This window comes from Gopherus flavomarginatus, chromosome 9, assembly GCF_025201925.1.
Source record: "Gopherus flavomarginatus isolate rGopFla2 chromosome 9, rGopFla2.mat.asm, whole genome shotgun sequence".
NCBI lineage: Eukaryota > Metazoa > Chordata > Testudines > Testudinidae > Gopherus > Gopherus flavomarginatus.
Window position 1 is genome coordinate 88220803 of NC_066625.1, and position 19241 is coordinate 88240043.

General features: G+C 42.5%; 1 protein-coding gene across 7 annotated transcripts in view; it reads left to right on the plus strand.

The window, feature by feature from the left end:
• Positions 1-19241, plus strand: part of IQCH (IQ motif containing H) — a 115084-nt gene that overhangs the window by 79225 nt on the left and 16618 nt on the right. The window lies entirely within an intron of this gene.

The window sequence follows — 19241 nt, forward strand, 5'->3', positions numbered from 1 at the left end:
AGCAGCTCAGAGAGAAAGAAAAGTAGTCGGGACCACAGTCTTTCTTATAAACCATCCCAGTCAACAGCCAGATTCCTCAGGGAGTATGCTGCTGTAGTAGTCACTTCTTTCCAGATGCTCTCAAGCTTGCAGCACCAAGGAACCCACAATCAAGAGCACGGATTTACAGAGGCAGTGTATACACAACGACAATTAGAGGTAAGTTACCCTCTTTAGAGCATATTTTTGGGGTGGGGCACTGCATCAGCAGGTAACAAAGGAATTATTTCAAGTGTGTGCTGAAAACAATGATACAATTTTTTATTTCATTATTTTAGTATCTTTTCTGGAAGGGCTCATAATGCAAACGATCCATCTAATTTTATTAGCTTGAACCATGCTGAAAATTGCTAACTCTTGTTCCATATTTATTTCTTTTTCCTTCTGGCATGAACAAGACTTATCAGCTTTGACAAAATTGTGGGACAAAATATTGATCTTGTCGTGTGTTTTGCTGATCTTGAGTAATCTTGCATTTCTTTTGTTTATGCGGTCAGTTTTCTCTGTCATTATGAGATCATCCATCAAAAAACATCCTAATAACCAAATTCCGACTGCTCTGAATATTTTCTTTAAAAGAAAGGAAATCATGTTATTATATTAAAAGGGGAATTGAGATTAAGGTATTTTGCAATGTACACAATTGGCCAACAAAGAAAGCCAGGTTTAGAGACTGAAAACTAATGATAAAACTTTAACAAAAAGGTGGAGTCTTTGCAGGTTGTTGTGAGCACTGCTATACAGTTATTGGGTACAAATACTTAACGTTCAAAATCAGGAAATGTATCAAAATACTAACACAGGGTCCCAGTCATACTAAAGCCCCAGAACCCAAACCTGTTTACATCACAAATTGACAGCATCTCCTTGTTTGCTGGCTCCTTTCCTACTGACTCCTGATTGTAGAAGATCCTAATTATCTATGCAAGGGTGTTGTCTTCCAAGGGGCTCAGATAATGAAGACTCTACTATAGTTATAAAGTGCAACTGCATATATTAACATATGTAAATAATAGGGTAAATTATGCAGCATGGTTGGGGTTTTCAGAGGACCTTATGAGAATGACATGCCCAAATCCATTCAATGGAATTAGTGCACCTACTTCCCGTAGGCTGCTTTGAAAATCCCAGTCTATGTGCTTTGTGAAAAGAGGAGGGGGAAAGGCCTAAATGCAGAAGTTTCATTTATAGCCCAGACGTTACTACAAGGTGATATCTGTTGGCAAAAGTTAACTCTCTGTAATGGCACCACTGTTAGGACCATCATATTCTATTGTAAGTGTAGAGGAAACTGAGGTGTCTGACACCACTGTGTGATGGCTGATTGCAGATGTTAACTTTGAAATGGGGACCACTGTATATACATGACCCAAAGTATGTATGTGCTCAAGTGGTGTGCTTTGGATTGTCCTGGCAATTAGCCGCATTGGATAACTTCCATGAAAAGTATAAAAACAAACCAATAATAAAATGGTTAAAGGATGAAATCCTGGCTCCACTGAAGTCAGCAGGAGTTTTGCAATTGACATCAATGGAGCCAGGATTCCATCCAAATACAGAAACACTTTCTGGATCATATTAAGGTTGTGGCACATCCTCACAGAAGCCAGGAAAGTTACAATTAATGAATGCTGTTTGTTCTTTTAGTATTCCTGTCTGTTCTCTCTTGTTTTCCCTCCCAATTATTCTACCTTAAAATTTCCTCCATTTGTCAGCTTGTACCACAACTTTAGCATTATTTAAGCACAGTTTTTTAAACTTAATTAGATATAGAGGCAATTAATGATGCCATCTGTCTTGTTGTGTGTGAGAGAGAGAGAGATTACACAAAAGATTGTGCTTCTGAAAGCACTATTTTTTGGCAAACAAGAAATCCTATTAGACTCTTAGAATGCTCTCACGCTAATTTCAGAAGTACCGATTTTAATGCAGTAGCTGAAAGGCTCAAATAAATTTTCTGGAAGCACTGTATACTTAGGCATCCTTTCAAAGTTATATTTTACAGAAAATATCAAATGATCTATTGTTTTTTCAGTAAAACTAAAAATTAAAGATATAATTGAACATCTGTTACCAGTACAGTGTAACAGTATTTAAATACTTTAAAATCCCTGAAACCTTCATAAAGTTTTATGTATCTTTTACATAAACACAACTCTTCAAGCAATGTGAGGGGCCAGATTTTCAACTGTGGGTGAAATGAGTGCGAACCCACACTTTGCACATGCAGACTGACCTGTGTGTGTGTGTGTGTGGAAAATATGAGATTTTTAAATTCCATCTTTCACTTAACTTTTCAAGACAGTTAGTATTAGCAAAGTATTTCCTTGCAACATCCATATTTTGTCATGTTGTTTTGTGTCTCATTTATGTTCCCTCTGTATATGAGTTGCAGTAGCAGTCAGCAGCAAACAGGTTAATCTCTCTGTGCTGAATAAATAACACAGACTGTCGATCAAACAAGCAGAACAGTCCCAGGTTAGTTATCATTGCTGGCTGATATCATGGAGAAGCTTGCATTAATATTGCAATGATAAAATAGTCAAGATTTGACTACAGCCTAAGGTCTTGCAGCGGTCCTTGAGGAGCTGCATTAGAATAGAAGAACAAGAGTCTATGGGCCAGATTGTAATTGTCCTGTGTGGGGGTGGGGACACACAGATTGCTCGGAGCTTTGCCCACCTCATCAGGCTCACCATGCAAGGGCCTGTCACAATCAAAGAGCCTGTACTTAGGGAAACAGTGGGACCTGTCATCCCTTGCAACCCGTGGGGTGCATATTGACCAAGAGAAGAAGAGAAGGAAGACATGGTCTCACCGTTATCCCCTGGCCATGTCATGATTTGGAAAGATGAGGAAGGCTGGGAGGTGGTCCTGTTCACCAGGCCATGTGATGGCTTTGTGCCTCTCTGGGGTGCAGTCCTTCCCATAGTTTCTGTGATGGGGCAGCTCTGCACCAGGTCAGTGTCTTAATGGCGCAATTTGTACAGAATGCACAAGAAATCCTAGACTGAAAGGTACAGAATGATTTAAGGTGTATTTTCCTCTTGCTTCTTGGAGTGTGTTGTGCACTCTAAAGTCCTCTGCTTTGAGATGAGAACGTATCGCATCATACAATGCTATAGCCTTTTCAAATATACAAGGTCTGCCTGCTTATATTGAATGCAATTTAGTGTCAGACAATTTAATGTGTGATAGAAATGCTTGCTTCTCTTGGTCCCTCCAGTCTGTTCAAGTCGCCTCTCAGCCCAATCCTTAGCCACTGATCTCTTCAATCTGTCATTAACGGGGCACTCTTTAACTAGCTCACATCTCTCTCACTTTCCAAACATAGCACACGGTTTGCTTTATGTGTTGTCAGATGTTCACCCCTCCCATCCTGTCACCCCTGCCAGAGGGGTCTCCAAGACTTCCTTGGAGCAAACTGTTCCTCTCTCATCCCCTCTCCTCTGAGATTCCATCTTGTATCAGACATCCTTCTGGGGGAGTCCCCACTTAGAGGCCGCACAGCTGAGGGAGGCTCAGCAGCTCCTGAAGAAGCCATATCTCCTACTCAAGCCGTGGTACCTATGGATGAGGGAACATAGCAGATATGTATCCTCGCTGACCAGGGTTTGGGAACACTCTAAATTGTGAGGGAAGGGATGGGATTCCTTTCAGCCCTGAATCTGAACCAGATTTTTAGGTAGTTGAAGAGTGAGGCAAGATGAGACCTACCACTGAATGCATTGCACCCCCTGCCTCCCCAGCCTCAGAATTTAGCACTAGAGTAAGTTCAGGACTGAGTCTGCTGCAAGGAAACCACCACTACCACTATTTGATGTAAAAGTCAAGGGAGTGACATTGTCAGAGAGCTGTAGACTTAACAGAGCTCTCTGCTTGCCTCAGGATTCTACCTTCATCCAAGTTACACATCTCTGTCTATGCCCTGTGAATCACCCGTTTGGGGAAGAGCAAAAATACTGGAAGTGCATGACTTGGATAGACAGGATTGCTCCTGATTTCATCCTTCTCCATTTCCCAACTTCATCTTTAAAGGGCCGGGTGTTGCCCCTTCTGAATAATGTCCAACACAGTGTTGATGGCATGTCAGTCTCTTTACTATGGATCCCAGTCCTGCACATACTTACACACATGTGCGCCCACTCAGCTGCATGGGCCTGCTCACGTGTGTAAAGTTTCTCTTGCACATATATGGAGGACCTGGGACATGGATCACTTCTTCTTAGATTGGTCTCATAAATTACAAATTTCTGCTTCCTGTGCACTGGTAGTGAGAATGCCGTGGATCAAGCTGTTCAGATCAAGACTTTTCTTCTCCACAAGATCATATTCCACACATAAATTAAGACCTAATTTAAAAGCTAACTAATGTTTTATGTAAGCAACAACAGTCCAGGCACGGGGCATGTCCTGGGGATTAATGACCAGCTGGGAGCAGCTGGTGGCCCAAAGCAAATCATCACTCACTTTCTGTGCACTTACAGAGAATTAATGCCTACCTTATTGGCTAGTCAGATCACAAAAATAGGTGTATTGTCTGCAATTCAGATATTTATTGCATATCAAATGCCTTCTTGTTTAATGAAGCAACATAAGGAGATGGATTCTCCATCACACTATGACTATCTATACACCACTGCTTGAAAGCCCTGGAGCTGGCCTGGGAAGAATTCCACTGGCAAACTCACTCTGTAGAACAGCTAGAGGCTACCCTGCAAATGCCCAACACTTCACAGGTGAGGGGAGAGAGCAGTCCCGTAGGGAGGAGTGCACTGTAATTTAGAGCAGGCAGGGGCCGCTCTGAATTATGTTGAGGGTGACAGAAACTGCCAGAGCAGCTCACAAGAGTGAGGGTGCTAAAGTGGTTGAAAGCCACCTTTGCACATTTTCTTTCTCCTGGGCTATGCCTCTCTGTGCTGCACTTCCAGGAGGCACAGCACAATTTCAGCCAAATGATCTGAGCATTTCTGTATATTTTTATCACTGATTTGACTATTAATTGCTTTGGGGTATTGATTCATATTAATAATTTATTTACAAAACACCCTTCTGCCAAAACACTTGGGGCACAGCAAAACATGATCAAAATACAATCCACATGCTTTGAAAACCCACCCTCACTAAAAATCACAACAGCTGAGGGAGGTCTGATAGCAAGAGAAAGAAAAGAGGAAGAAATGTAATAGTGATGGGAATAGAAATAAGGCATCACACTGATAAGATGGAAGGGATCAGAAGAAGACTATTGGAGGGGGTGTTCTGACCTTAATTTAAACAAACAAACAAACAAAAAAACCCACAAAGATTGAAAGCAAAATCTTCAACAAAAGCTACTATAAACTATGTATAGTTGATGAGTGTCTTACTATCAGGGAAGCCGGAGGCCTTTAAATTCTGTTTTACCTTGCTTGACAAAGTCTGTTTTCTTTTTCAAGTGCTCTGTTTTCAAGAGTTTTATAAAGGCCAAAGTCAGTTTCCAAACAGATAAATAAGGTAATGGTATTTATTGGTGAAAACAAACATTGTAAAATGTATGCAGATCTGTGGGCACATATTGTGGGATATAGAATACGAAAATAAATATTGACACATCCAGAAATCATGCTTGAATGCAGTCGTGGAAACAACAGAGTTTAAATGTGTTCTTTGAGAGAGGAAGTATTAGTAAAGAGAAGCATTTATATTTTGGGTGGTGCAAACAAAGTGATTCCTTGTGTACTTTTCATCACAGACTCCAGCATGGCTTACAGTAAATGCTATTCTAGTAGGAGTTAAAAAGTCAGAAAACCATGTTTTATAAATGACCAAAGTATTATTTTTTATGATAAAGCATATGCAAGCCCATTCAGTACAAGTTACATGGCAACGCAGGGTTAAGGAGCTTACCTGCCATTTGTACCGTGCCATTTTTCAAAGATCGCAGCAAACTTTATATAAAAGGATAATTGAAATACAGCCACTTCTGGGGGTTAGAAGGTGGCATTCCCATTTGAACACTACATAACAGTTTAGGAAATAAAGGGGAAGTATGCCTTGTCTAACTTACTATTACAAAGGAAAATTTTATGTAGGCCATTAGCCAGTGGAATTTAGCTTGAACCCCTCACCAAGGGTGCCACCTCTACTGGGAGAAATGTGAGGTGATTTTTAAGGATAGCAGTGGTCAGAATATTTGTTTGAGATCTCACCTGGAATGATGGCACACAAACTACACTGTCCTTCCTTAAACCACTGTAACACCCAGAAGAAAGGATACCACCTAATGACTCAATGACTTGTCCTAGACATTCACTATTGGCCAGGCCTGACGGTGCTTATCTTAAGAAGTGATCAGAGCACTGTAGTGCAAGTGAGCACTGGATTTTATTAACTTTACTATAGATAATCTTTGCATCTACACAATATAATCTTACTAAATGTTGATTTCATATTTGTTCATCTAGTAAACTCTATCATCCTTATAAGTACTGTACATTATAGTTACATCAACACTTATTTAGCATTTTTTGAAGGAAGTTCAATAATAATAATTGGGCTAAGGTCCAGTCTAAGTGTAAATCTTGATTATAGTTATCCTGGTTTTCAAAATTAGGCCAGGTCTCTATACCTGTTTTATGAATCATTACAAGAAAATTTAGACAATTTGTAGCATTCTTCAGGAAATCTGCCTTTCTGAAATATGCTTCTTGTAGAAGTACAGAAAAGGTTAGCAGAGATTCAGAATTCTCCTGCAGAATAATTGCAATGATCTCATGTGCTGGACAATTATGAGTTGCATTGTATGGAAAGTTAATATGTAGAATTATAAAACACCTAGCTGAACATGAGATGATAGGGGGCAAGCCGGCATGGCTTCTGTGAAGTGAAATTGTGCCTTTCTAATCTTAAAAGAATCCTGTGGCACCTTATAGACTAACAGACGTTTTGGAGCATGAGCTTTCGTGGGTGAATACCCACTTCTTCAGATGCATGTGGTGGAAATTTCCAGGGGCAGGTATATATATGCTAGCAAGCAAGCTAGAGATAACGAGGTCAGTTCAATCAGGGAGGATGAGGCCCTGTTCTAGCAGTTGAGGTGTGAAAACCAAGAGAGGAGAAACTGGTTCTGTAGTTGGCAAGCCATTCACAGTCTTTGTTCAATCCTGAGCTGATGGTGTCAAATTTGCAGATGAACTGAAGCTCAGCAGTTTCTCTTTGAAGTCTGGTCCTGAAGTTTTTTTGCTGCAGGATGGCCACCTTAAGGTCTGCTATAGTGTGGCCAGGGAGGTTGAAGTGCTCTCCTACAGGTTTTTGTATATTGCCATTCCTAATGTCTGATTTGTGTCCATTTATCCTTTTCCGTAGAGACTGTCCAGTTTGGCCGATGTACATAGCAGAGGGGCATTGCTGGCATATGATGGCATATATTACATTGGTGGATGTGCAGGTGAATGAACCAGTGATGGTGTGGCTGATCTGGTTAGGTCCTGTGATGGTGTCGCTGGTGTAGATATGTGGGCAGAGTTGGCATCGAGGTTTGTTGCATGGATTGGTTCCTGAGCTAGAGTTATTATGGTGCGGTGTGCAGTTACTGGTGAGAATATGTTTCAGGTTGGCAGGTTGTCTGTGGGCAAGGACTGGCCTGCCACCCAAGGCCTGTGAAAGTGTGGGATCATTGTCCAGGATGGGTTGTAGATCCTTGATGATGCGTTGGAGAGGTTTTAGCTGGGGGCTGTATGTGATGGCCAGTGGAGTCCTGTTGGTTTCTTTCTTGGGTTTGTCTTGCAGTAGGAGGCTTCTGGGTACACGTCTGGCTCTGTTGATCTGTTTCCTTATTTCCTCGTGCGGGTATTGTAGTTTTGAGAATGCTTGGTGGAGATTTTGTAGGTGTTGATCTCTGTCTGAGGGGTTAGAGCAGATGCGGTTGTACCTCAGTGCTTGGCTGTAGACAATGGATCGTGTGATGTGTCCGGGATGGAAGCTCTACTCAGACCCTATGCCACCAGCACTCCCAGCTATCTCCGTGACACCACTGATTTCCTGAGGAAACTACAATGCATTGGTCACCTCCCAGAAAACACCATCCTAGCCACCATGGATGTAGAGGCTCTCTACACAAACATCCCACACACAGATGGAATACAAGCTGTCAGGAACACTATCCCTGATGATGCCACAGCACAACTGGCTGCTGAGCTCTGTGCCTTTATACTTACACACAACTATTTCAAATTTGATGACAATATATATCTCCAGATCAGTGGCACTGCTATGGGCACCCGCATGGCCCCACAATATGCCAATATCTTTATGACCGACCTGGAAAAACGCTTCCTCAGCTCTCGTCCACTCACGCCCCTTCTCTACCTACGCTACATTGATGACATCTTCATCATCTGGACCCATGGGAAGGAGACTCTGGAAAAATTCCACCACGATTTCAACAGCTTCCACCCCACCATCAACCTTAGCCTGGACCAATCTACACGGGAGGTCCACTTTCTTGACACCACGGTGCAAATAAGTGATGGTCACATTAACACCACCCTATATCGAAAACCTACTGACCGCTATGCCTACCTTCATGCCTCCAGCTTCCATCCCGGACACATCACACGATCCATTGTCTACAGCCAAGCACTGAGGTACAACTGCATCTGCTCTAACCCCTCAGACAGAGACCAACACCTACAAAATCTCCACCAAGCATTCTCAAAACTACAATACCCGCACGAGGAAATAAGGAAACAGATCAACAGAGCCAGACGTGTACCCAGAAGCCTCCTACTGCAAGACAAACCCAAGAAAGAAACCAACAGGACTCCACTGGCCATCACATGCAGCCCCCAGCTAAAACCTCTCCAACGCATCATCAAGGATCTACAACCCATCCTGGACAATGATCCCACACTTTCACAGGCCTTGGGTGGCAGGCCAGTCCTTGCCCACAGACAACCTGCCAACCTGAAACATATTCTCACCAGTAACTGCACACCGCACCATAATAACTCTAGCTCAAGAACCAATCCATGCAACAAACCTCGATGCCAACTCTGCCCACATATCTACACCAGCGACACCATCACAGGACCTAACGAGATCAGCCACACCATCACTGGTTCATTCACCTGCACATCCACCAATGTAATATACGCCATCATATGCCAGCAATGCCCTTCTGCTATGTACATCGGCCAAACTGGACAGTCTCTACGGAAAAGGATAAATGGACACATCAGACATTAGGAATGGCAATATACAAAAACCTGTAGGAGAGCACTTCAACCTCCCTGGCCACACTATAGCAGACCTTAAGGTGGCCATCCTGCAGCAAAAAAACTTCAGGACCAGACTTCAAAGAGAAACTGCTGAGCTTCAGTTCATCTGCAAATTTGACACCATCAGCTCAGGATTGAACAAAGACTGTGAATGGCTTGCCAACTACAGAACCAGTTTCTCCTCTCTTGGTTTTCACACCTCAACTGCTAGAACAGGGCCTCATCCTCCCTGATTGAACTGACCTCGTTATCTCTAGCTTGCTTGCTAGCATATATATACCTGCCCCTGGAAATTTCCACCACATGCATCTGAAGAAGTGGGTATTCACCCACGAAAGCTCATGCTCCAAAACGTCTGTTAGTCTATAAGGTGCCACAGGATTCTTTGCTGCTTTTACAGATCCAGACTAACACGGCTACCCCTCTGATACTTTCTAATCTTAGAATTCTTTGAACACAACAACAAAAAATCAGATAAAGGAAAACTAGCTGACAGAATATATTTGAACTTTCAAAAAGCCTTTGGCAGAGTCCTTCATAAGAAGCTATTAAGGAAACTAAATAGTCATTGAGTGAGAGGTAAAGTAGTGTCAGGATCAGAAACTAAGAAACAGGAAATAAAGGGTAGGAACAAATAGTCAATTTTCAACAAGGCAGAAGCTTAACAGTGTAGTGCTGAAAGGTTCTGCACTAGTACCTGTGTTGTTTAATAAGTGTGTGACCTGGAAAAGATGACGAGCAATTTCCAGACAATATAAAACTGTTTGGGTTAACCAAGATGAGGCTTGATTTTAGTGGGATTCCTCATAAAATAAGATACTATTCAACATTATTAATTCTTAATCACATTTATTACAGTAGTGCGTAATGACCAGCTGAGAATGAGGCCCCATTGTGCTAGGTGCAGCAGAAACACAGCGTAGCAGATGGTCCCTGCCCCAAAGAGTTTGCAACCTAAATTAACAAGAAAGACAGGGTGGGGGAAAGGGGTAAACACAAGCAGAGTGAACAATGGGATGGCTTCAAACCTCATGTTAGTGCCAGGATAGTTTGGTTTGGTTTTCTGGGTGGCTTTACTTAGGAGGGGAATCAGCTAAATGGCAGAGAAGGGAAGGGAAGTGGGGGGGTGATGGGAAAGGACAGGAGAGAAGAGGGTAACAGGGCCAGGTGTGGAGTGAAACTGAGATGAGAGACTGAGGGAGGAGGAGGAGGGTTGGAGCAGACAGCCAATCACCACAGGACAGAAAGTCTAGTCAAAACTATTAAGTTCTCTGAGTGTCCAAAGGTTCCTGCTTTGGTTGCTTCTGCTCCTGCTGGCTGGAGTCTCTGGCTAGTTCCTCTCGGCAGTTTTCTCACAAGGCCATATGGATTGGTGCTGTCCAGGGAGGCACCACTTGGGAGTCATAGTGCCCCCATAGTATGTTTCTGGGGTGGGGGTCCTCTCCTGCACAATTCTGGGTCCAGGGGCACCCTGCCTGGACAGCACAATCTGGCTAGAGTTAGGTAGAAGGGCAGCAAACTGGCAGGTGAGTTGCAGTGCTGACAAATGCAAGATACTGCACATTTTTAAAGGATAATTTAAACTATTCATACATGTTACTGCGTTCAGATTAACTGTAGCACTCTGGAAAAGACCTGAGAGTGTTATTTGCTGTCAAACATTCTGCTCAAGGAAGTAATGGTCAAAAAATGAAAAGCTAACTGTTAAAATGTAGAAGTTCTGGGAGAGAAACCCATACAGAAATAGTGGGATGGTGTTCTATAAATCAGTGACATCTAAGATACCGTGTGCAGTCTGGTCAATTTACAAAGCATGATTACAGAAGTGATTAGCGCCAAGGAAAGACTTCTGTATGCAGAGTCTTATAGACTTTAAGGTCAGAAGGGACCATCATGATCATCTAGTCTGACCTTCTGCACGTTGCAGGCCACAGACCCTCACCCACCCACTCCTGTAACAGACCCCTAACCTCTGGCTGAGTTACTGATGTCCTCAAATTATGATTTAAAGAGTTCAAGTTACAGAGAATTCACCAATTACACTAGTTTAAACCTGCAAGTGACCCATGCCCCATACTGCAGAGAAAGGGAAAAAAACCCAGGGTCTCTGCCAGTCTAACTCAGGGGAAAATTCTTTTCCACCCCCAGACATGGCAGTCAGTTAGACCATGAGCATGTGGGCAAAACCCACCAGCCGGACACCTGGGAAAGAATTCTCTCTAGTAACTCAGAACCCTCCCCATCTAGTGCCCCATCACCAGCCATTGGAGATATCTGCTGCTAGCAGTCACAGATCGGTTTACGTGCCATCATAGGGAGGCTCATCATACCATCCCCTCCATAAACTTATCAAGCTCGGTCTTGAAGTGAGTTAGATTTTTTGCCCATACTGCTCCCCTTGGAAGGCAGTTCCAGAACTTCACTCCTTTGATGGTTAGAAACCTTCATCTAATTTCAAGCCTAAACTTGTTGGTGGATAGTTTATATCCATTTGTTCTTGTGTCCAGATTGGCACCTGCTGTCAGAATTGTGGTGGAAGCCTAAAATTGTGGAATCTGCAATATCTCAAAGTTTAAGTAGTGCCTTACTTATTATTTATTAGATAGGATAAAATATTAGAAGACATGTAATGGAGTGTTATGGTTCTTTAAGGCTGATGAGGGGGGTGCATGCAACCAACACTACTCCATTCTAGTTGAACAAATAAAGACAGACTTGTGGGAAAAGAAGGGCAGCCACTGGGGGACGGAAGCAGCTTCTGTCAGTCAGTAGAGGGTTTAGGTAGGAAGCCCAAACTACTGCCTTTGTTTGCGGATTGAGGCTCAGCTCCCTAAAAGTATTTAGGCTCTTAACTTCCATTGATACCTCTGCGGATCTGGGCCTCAGATGGGAGCTCTTAAAGTGCAGGATGGTCTGGAACTCCTTTCTCCTTTGCTGGTAAATATAATCTCAGAGTGGCAGGACTTGTAGACCAGCCTGGCAAGGCATGCTGGGAAGAGGATAGGGTATTTCAGCAACTTCTGAAAAAGGAATGAGCATAGAGGGAGATAAAGTTACTGGTAGTTTCTCATAGAGACAAAGCTCTAAAACTGCCAGTCTGGTTCCTGTGTTTGGCCCCTCCTTCCTGTGTTTGGCTGAAGGACAGATTCCCTGAGGAAGCGAAATTTGTCTGGTTTTGAACTTTGGTCACAAGCTCCTCTGGAAAGTGTGTGTCTTTCCAGAAGGACTGGGAAACAGGTACCCTGGGGAACTTCTCTTCACGTGACTTCCAATTTCATTTCCTTTGAATTTCATCCTGATACCCACCGAGGAGAGTCAGTGTTCTCAATAAGGAAGTCTGACAGAAAGAAACCCTTCGAAGAGACGGTTTGTTTTGATGGAACCCCATTTATAGGGCCTTTTCTTCATTATTCAGGTTTAAACTTCATTCAGTATTGCCAATCCTGAATAGATCCATGAATCAGGTTCTTAAAAGAATGAGATTTGACTTTAAAATCATGACATTTTATCAGTTCTGACATGTATAGCATTAAAACTGAAGATTTAAAATAACATTACTGTAGATGAAAGCCTGTAAGAGACTTATCAAATGGATTTTACACTCTCATATTCGTTTGTTATTTGATGCCAAAATGCAGACAGTAAAGTACAACCTGACAATGGCTAGGCAAGTGGAGAGCCGTGATCACTACTCTCCTTTTCATAAGAATTTGCACATCTGTTACCCCATCTCTCCCACCCTGTCTAACCTGTTGTATCATCCACCCATTATACCAGGCCTCTTTGCCTGTAAGCTCTTGGTGGCAGGCATTGTCATTTATTTGTTGTTTGCAGCATGTCTAGCACAATGGGGCCTAACATGGTTGTGGGCTTTCAGTACTACTGCAATGTAAATGTTAACTAATAATAATAATTGTTAATTGAGACCAATAAAAAAATTCCCAGATTATTCTTAGCACAGCATAGTGCTTTCTCTGTGCAATTTTCAGACAGGTTCCACAGCTTTCCCTTTAACTGTTTCCACATCAGACATCCAGCCAGCCAGAGTTCAAAAAGTTTGTCAGAGATGACACTGGGCTATCACAATAACTGCCACTAGATGGCAACCTGATAAGATACTGTATGCAATCCTTGCTACAATATTCGACACTCTTGTGAATTTTAAAAGTAATAAAAAGAGCTCTCTTCTCAAAGCCCAAGTTGCATTAATATTTTACTAATTGAAGTTTTTACAGTGTCATCCAAGCACTTCTTTAAAAATAGCAGGTGTGCTTTTTACAATAATGTAGACATCAGTACTAGATGCAGATAAAACAATTAAACTGGGGAAAGAAAAGCTATAATTTAGTAACTGTTTAAGAATTTGTTTTTCTTCCCTTCTTAAGTTTGTTTTAAAGTTGAAGTATTTTTATGGCAGCTGTAAAGAATTACACTATAATTGTGACTTTATTCACTTGAGCTGGCTTTATCATGAAGTGCAGGCTGTAGAGCTGAAGCCATGCATGTTAAAGGAAAGCATCTCCTTGCAGCATTCAGCAGAGCTTGTGTACCAAAAATCTTTTGTAAGTGATGCCAGATCCCAAATCGTAACCTTCCTTCCATAACATTTTCTTGGCCAAGTAGTCAGTACGTCTTATAGGTTGAACCTCTGATTTTTTCACTAGACATTGTCTAAAGATTGAGAAGTCTGAAAAATCTGAGTTCTCTCTTGTGTAGGCCCAATCCAAAAGCCCAAATATGATCAGTTTTGAGGGTGTTCAAATTCTGAATCCCAGTTTAGCACATAGCCTCTATCTTTATAATGGGACAGTGCAAAACCCCGGATCTGAACACCTCAGAACACTGGGATGTTTGAAATACAAATGTCAGTTTTAAATCTTGGGTCCATTTCTAGGCTTCACAACTGAGCTCTGTTTCATTTAAACCTATGAACACATACTCTGTTGCTGTTAATAGGAATTACACACACTTACTGGAGAGAAATAGGTAGAGCCCTGCGCGGATACAAAATGTATATCCACATCCGAGCTGCAAAAATTATCCACGGATATCCATGGATTTGCAGGGCTCTAGAAATAGGGCCTCTGTGTTTGGCAATATTTAGGTGGTGACAGAAACCTGTGAAAGCCCTGACATTTTAAGTTAAAGCTGACTGCATTACATTTTAACTTGTCATGTGGTGGGTTCTTGGTATGGCAGGAGCCTCAGATCAGTTTATGACATCATATATCTGATGCCCTTCATTGCATAGAGGTACCAGGGCAAATTAGGAAAATGAGAACAGGCTCAAAAACATTAAATGTTCAGTACTTTCCTGGTTGTGCCACTCTTTTGATTTTACTTATACGTGACCTCTAGGGCACGCCTTTTTTGTAACAGCAGCTGACTGACTGGAGCAGACAACTCACTTGGTTATTAATTGCTAGTAAATGCCTGACCTGAGCAGTCACTATTGCTTATATAAACCATGGAAATATCATGAAAAAAAAAACTAAGGCTGATATGTTCATAGCATTCTGGGGGATTTTGACACTCCTCTTCCATTACAATTTAAGGAAGATATGTAATCCCATAGACCACATTGGAAATAATTTCCCTTCTATGTTGAAAAGTTAAGAAATAAATAGCATGTCCCCATGGACACAGTTCCATTTCCTAGCCACCAATTCAGTTACCAGCAGAAAAACAAGACTGCATTCTCCACCAGTCTTCAGATTTACACTTGTGTGGGACCTTTAAATAATTCTCGTGTCTGATTTGTTAAAATAGTACAGCAACAAACAAAATTAGCTACCACACCAGCCATGTACCACACAAACTGACCATCTCCTGTTACCAGTAGGATTTCCAGTGAAAACAGGCATCTTGGTGCACAGATGCATTTGGCACTGATTGTTCATTTAAAATTATTAAAAGCTGTAACTACAAGCCACCTTTTTTTAAAAAAAGAATTAGGTCATGTGCTTGCCTTTCTTCGGTCTTGCATTTGGGCTCTGTAGATTGTGGCTTTAATTGAAGAAATATGCAGTATCAACAGGTATAAGCTGGAATCACATTTCATTTACCTCTGTTGCTTCTCACAATGAAGAAGGACTGTTCAGTTCTTACAGAGTTTATAGAGATCGCCACTGTCTGTCACTCTGAGTTAAAGGAAAATCATTACAGTAGATGAGAGAGAGGTTTTTTCATGCAGTTTGGTTAGTTTAGAACTTGTTTTATATAGATGCTACAATAATAATTGGCTTTATAGGGCCTGATCCAAAGCCCATTGTAGTCAGTCAGGAGGCTTCCGCTGACGCCAGTGGAGTTTGGATCAGAGCCATATAGCTCTGTTAATCAAAAACTGCAGCAGATAGAAATGTCAAACTTCACTTGTTTCACAGTTCTCACTCCCACAGCTTAGCAGGGAAGAGAAACCTCACTTAGAAGCAGGAGCCATCTTGGAAATGTGTTTGTTTTCCCTGCTGAGTTGTGGCAGTAGGTGCTATTGGAAACCAGCAGCATCCCAGGATCTGTTCTCGAGTCCCAGCGCTTTCCTTTAGTATCTCATTTTTCTTTTACTCAGTGGTTTGGGGGGTTGTTTTTGTTTCACTCTGGTTCTTTTTTCCCCTCTCCTCTTGGTCGTTCTTGTCTGCTTCTACCTTCTTTCTTTTTCGGACATAAAATTCTTGGCATTCTTCCTCTGTCCTGCTTCCATCTGATGGTGACAAGAACTACAATTGCCCTGTGGTCTGCTTTGTGCTACCTTGTGGTGCAACGATCTTGAGCTAAGCAGGTTTTGGGCCTGCTCAGTACTTGAGTGGAACCTATAAGCAAATCCCAGGTGCGATGAGAAATGCTGTAAACATTCAATAGTGGCATTCTTTCCTCTGGGCATGGTGCTCTGGGGCATTGAGCTGCTGCTTTTGGACTGAGCTGTAATGCCAATGTAGTAACCACTTATGGTCATTAAAGTTGCCATAACACTTGTGTGGGCATTAATTCCCACTGTCTGGGCAAATTCCAACTCAGATGATCACATCCATCTACTTAACATTTCCAGCAGTCCCACTTAGCTCACATAATCGTCACTTTCCCATTTGAGTTGTTGTGTTTTGCATAGACATGGTGGCATTTTTAGCAGAGGGTGGAGCATTCCCTGTGTATATCAGTTTGGGATGAATGGTGCTGTATACGTTATTAATAATGAGAATTCATTTTCCTTTCATTAATGCCACCAGACTTCTTCTGCCATGCTCGTCACCCTGTGCAGTGCTTCATAAGTCAGTCGGCAGAAAGAGTGGCCAGCAGCAGAGATGCTGCAGAATTGAGAGGGCTCAAAGCAAAGGGCCTGTGTGCATTCAAGCTAGCATCTTGGGAGGAGGAGGCAGTGGAAGAGAGAAACTCTACTGGGCAATAGGCATCCCTAAAATATTTGTTTCCTAGACCATGGCATGTATGTGTCAGGCACAGATACACCATGAAAAACAGAGGGCAGACAGCCTGTAAATCCTTGCTTTCCCAGTTTCTGTGCTCTTGCTCAAAGGTTATATATTTTTATTATTTCAGGTTCTTCCCTGCTGCTGGCAGCTCCAGCCACATTGATTTAGCTCAGTGCTGTGCATACAAAAAAGCCCTTTCATTGCAGTGGAAACAGATTTTCTTGGCATGTGCCTGATGAGCCCTTCAGGGAAAATGAAAAGTCAACACCTATGGAATCTTCTTGGACTAGAATTCTTTAGGCTCAGATATAAAGGATTCTACTTCTTTTTCTTTTTTATTATAATTAATCCTAGGCTATTACGCCCAGGGTACACCTGCTAACTGCATTGGGGTAAAGCATGTGCTTAGTATAAGGTTACAAGCATTACTCATTTCCATTTGAGGTTCTGTGTCTGTATATCACTGGTGAAAGGTGCCAGATGGATAGGCCTGCAAATGGATGTCCATGCCGCATCCCCAGAATAAGTCCACCGTAGACAGCTGCCCTGCTGCTCTCCCTGCGAGCCTTAACCTCATTTAATCCGTAGCCTCACTGTCAAGACTACCAACAAGTTTACTTGTCCTTATCAATTACTGTGAATTTTGCAAAGGGCATATCTGACCAATGGGAACTGGAGGGAAACTTCCAGCTCATTTCATATAGGAATGTACCCATCTGCTGGATGGTGGCATCAGTTGGTTACTAATGTTCTGGGCTGCATCTGAACTAGTAACATGAAAAATTGCACCCTATTATCAATCCCATGAAAACTAGGGGCAAGATTCTCAGTCCAGTCTGTCTCTCCTTCACGTTGCTTCAGCAGTGCGCAGTGGACGGGAAGCTGAACTAAAGGGACTTTGGGGGATTTTACCTATCATAGTATGCAGCCAACGTAGCTCGCTTACGCCACCAGCTCTCCCTTCTTTCCCCTACGTAGGAGGGGTTCCAGGACATGGCCAGAGTGCAGTGTGCTCTGGCAATCCTGCTCCCGTAAAACTGTCCCTAGGGGAACATCCCAACTGGCATAAATTAGCGACCCTTTGGCATCTCTAGCTTGCAAGAGTGATGGTTCAGGCCCAGGATCAGAGGAGGTAAAAAGGTGGCTTGGAGCTGTCATTGCCTTCCTCTCCCTGAACTCAGTATTGTTGAGGACTATGCCCTCTATTTTAAAAACTGGGTAATCTGCACCTTTAATGACACCCTTCTTAGCCCTGGAATGTCATGATGACTTAAACTCTCTGCAGGGGTTTGGCACCATTCTGTAGTAACACAAAACAATATCCCTGCTGTAGCATTCTGTAGAATAGCTTAAAAGAACCAGGGTCAGAGCAGACATGCCAAACCTGCAGAAGAAAATGCAGAAATTGGGCTTGGTTTTGGCTTAATTGGCTTGTGAGTTGCTTGTTGGCTAGTTTGTGGCTCCCGGCAAGCAGGGGCAAGCGGGGGAGAGAGTCAGGGGTGCACAGCAGGCCCACCACAGTCCCAGACTGCACGCTGGGGGGATCTAGTCACATAGAGTATTGGGGTTCTTAGGGATTGGCTTGTTTTGGCCTTGTTTTGAAATGGGATTAGCTTGATTTTTAGCTTATTGTAAAAGTCAGGGTGCTTATTTACTGCGTGAAAGTTGGCAACTGTGGATTAGAGGTGATGGATGTCATTCTCTGCTACATGCTGTAGGCTTTTAGAATCTAACTCTTGATTTAATCCATTAATTTTTATAGCACTTTTTCACAAGGCTAAAATCATCATCGGATGATGAAGCATGGAATGTAAGGAATGTTGATGGACAGTAATGCCTCCAGCATTCAGCCCAGTCCTATGACCTCTGGGTATGGAGGCTGTCCTGCCCAAAGGCCTTCTGTCACTAGCATGCAATCTTATAGCCCTTCCCTGAGCAGAGAGCTGAGCTGGGCTGGGCTGGGCTAACGTCTCATTCACTGAGGACCCTGTAATGCCCCTGGGTCTCAGAGTGGTGGGTGCTTACCTTTTGGAGGGTCTGTTAGAGCCAGCGTTACATGCTGGGCATTTTATTAAAATTATATGAAGTGTGCCCAGGCTGAATTGGATGGGTCTTTTCTGTATATCTAAACATAAATAAAAGTGGCCTACATACACTTCACAGTAAAAACTTACAGGAAAGTAGCTGCTTACAAAGCTTGTTTGATTGTATTACTTGTTACATAAAACATGTAACATCATATGTTTTATGTTGTCTATTCGAATTTCTAGCATGTTTTAATAAATTTGTCATCTGCTAATGTCTGTTTCAAGATCGTTGCATTTCTTTGCTCTGTTGTTAAGTGGAAGGCCAGGTTCTTTACACATTGTCAGAACATGACTTTGACTGTCCAAAGCCATGTAATTATCCACTGATCAGGTACAGCACGGGCAATGGCAGCATAAATGTGGCTTACACTCCCTGCTTTTGTGTCGGAAGCCTATCTTGGAGGGACCACCTCTAGGGGTGAGGGATTAATTCT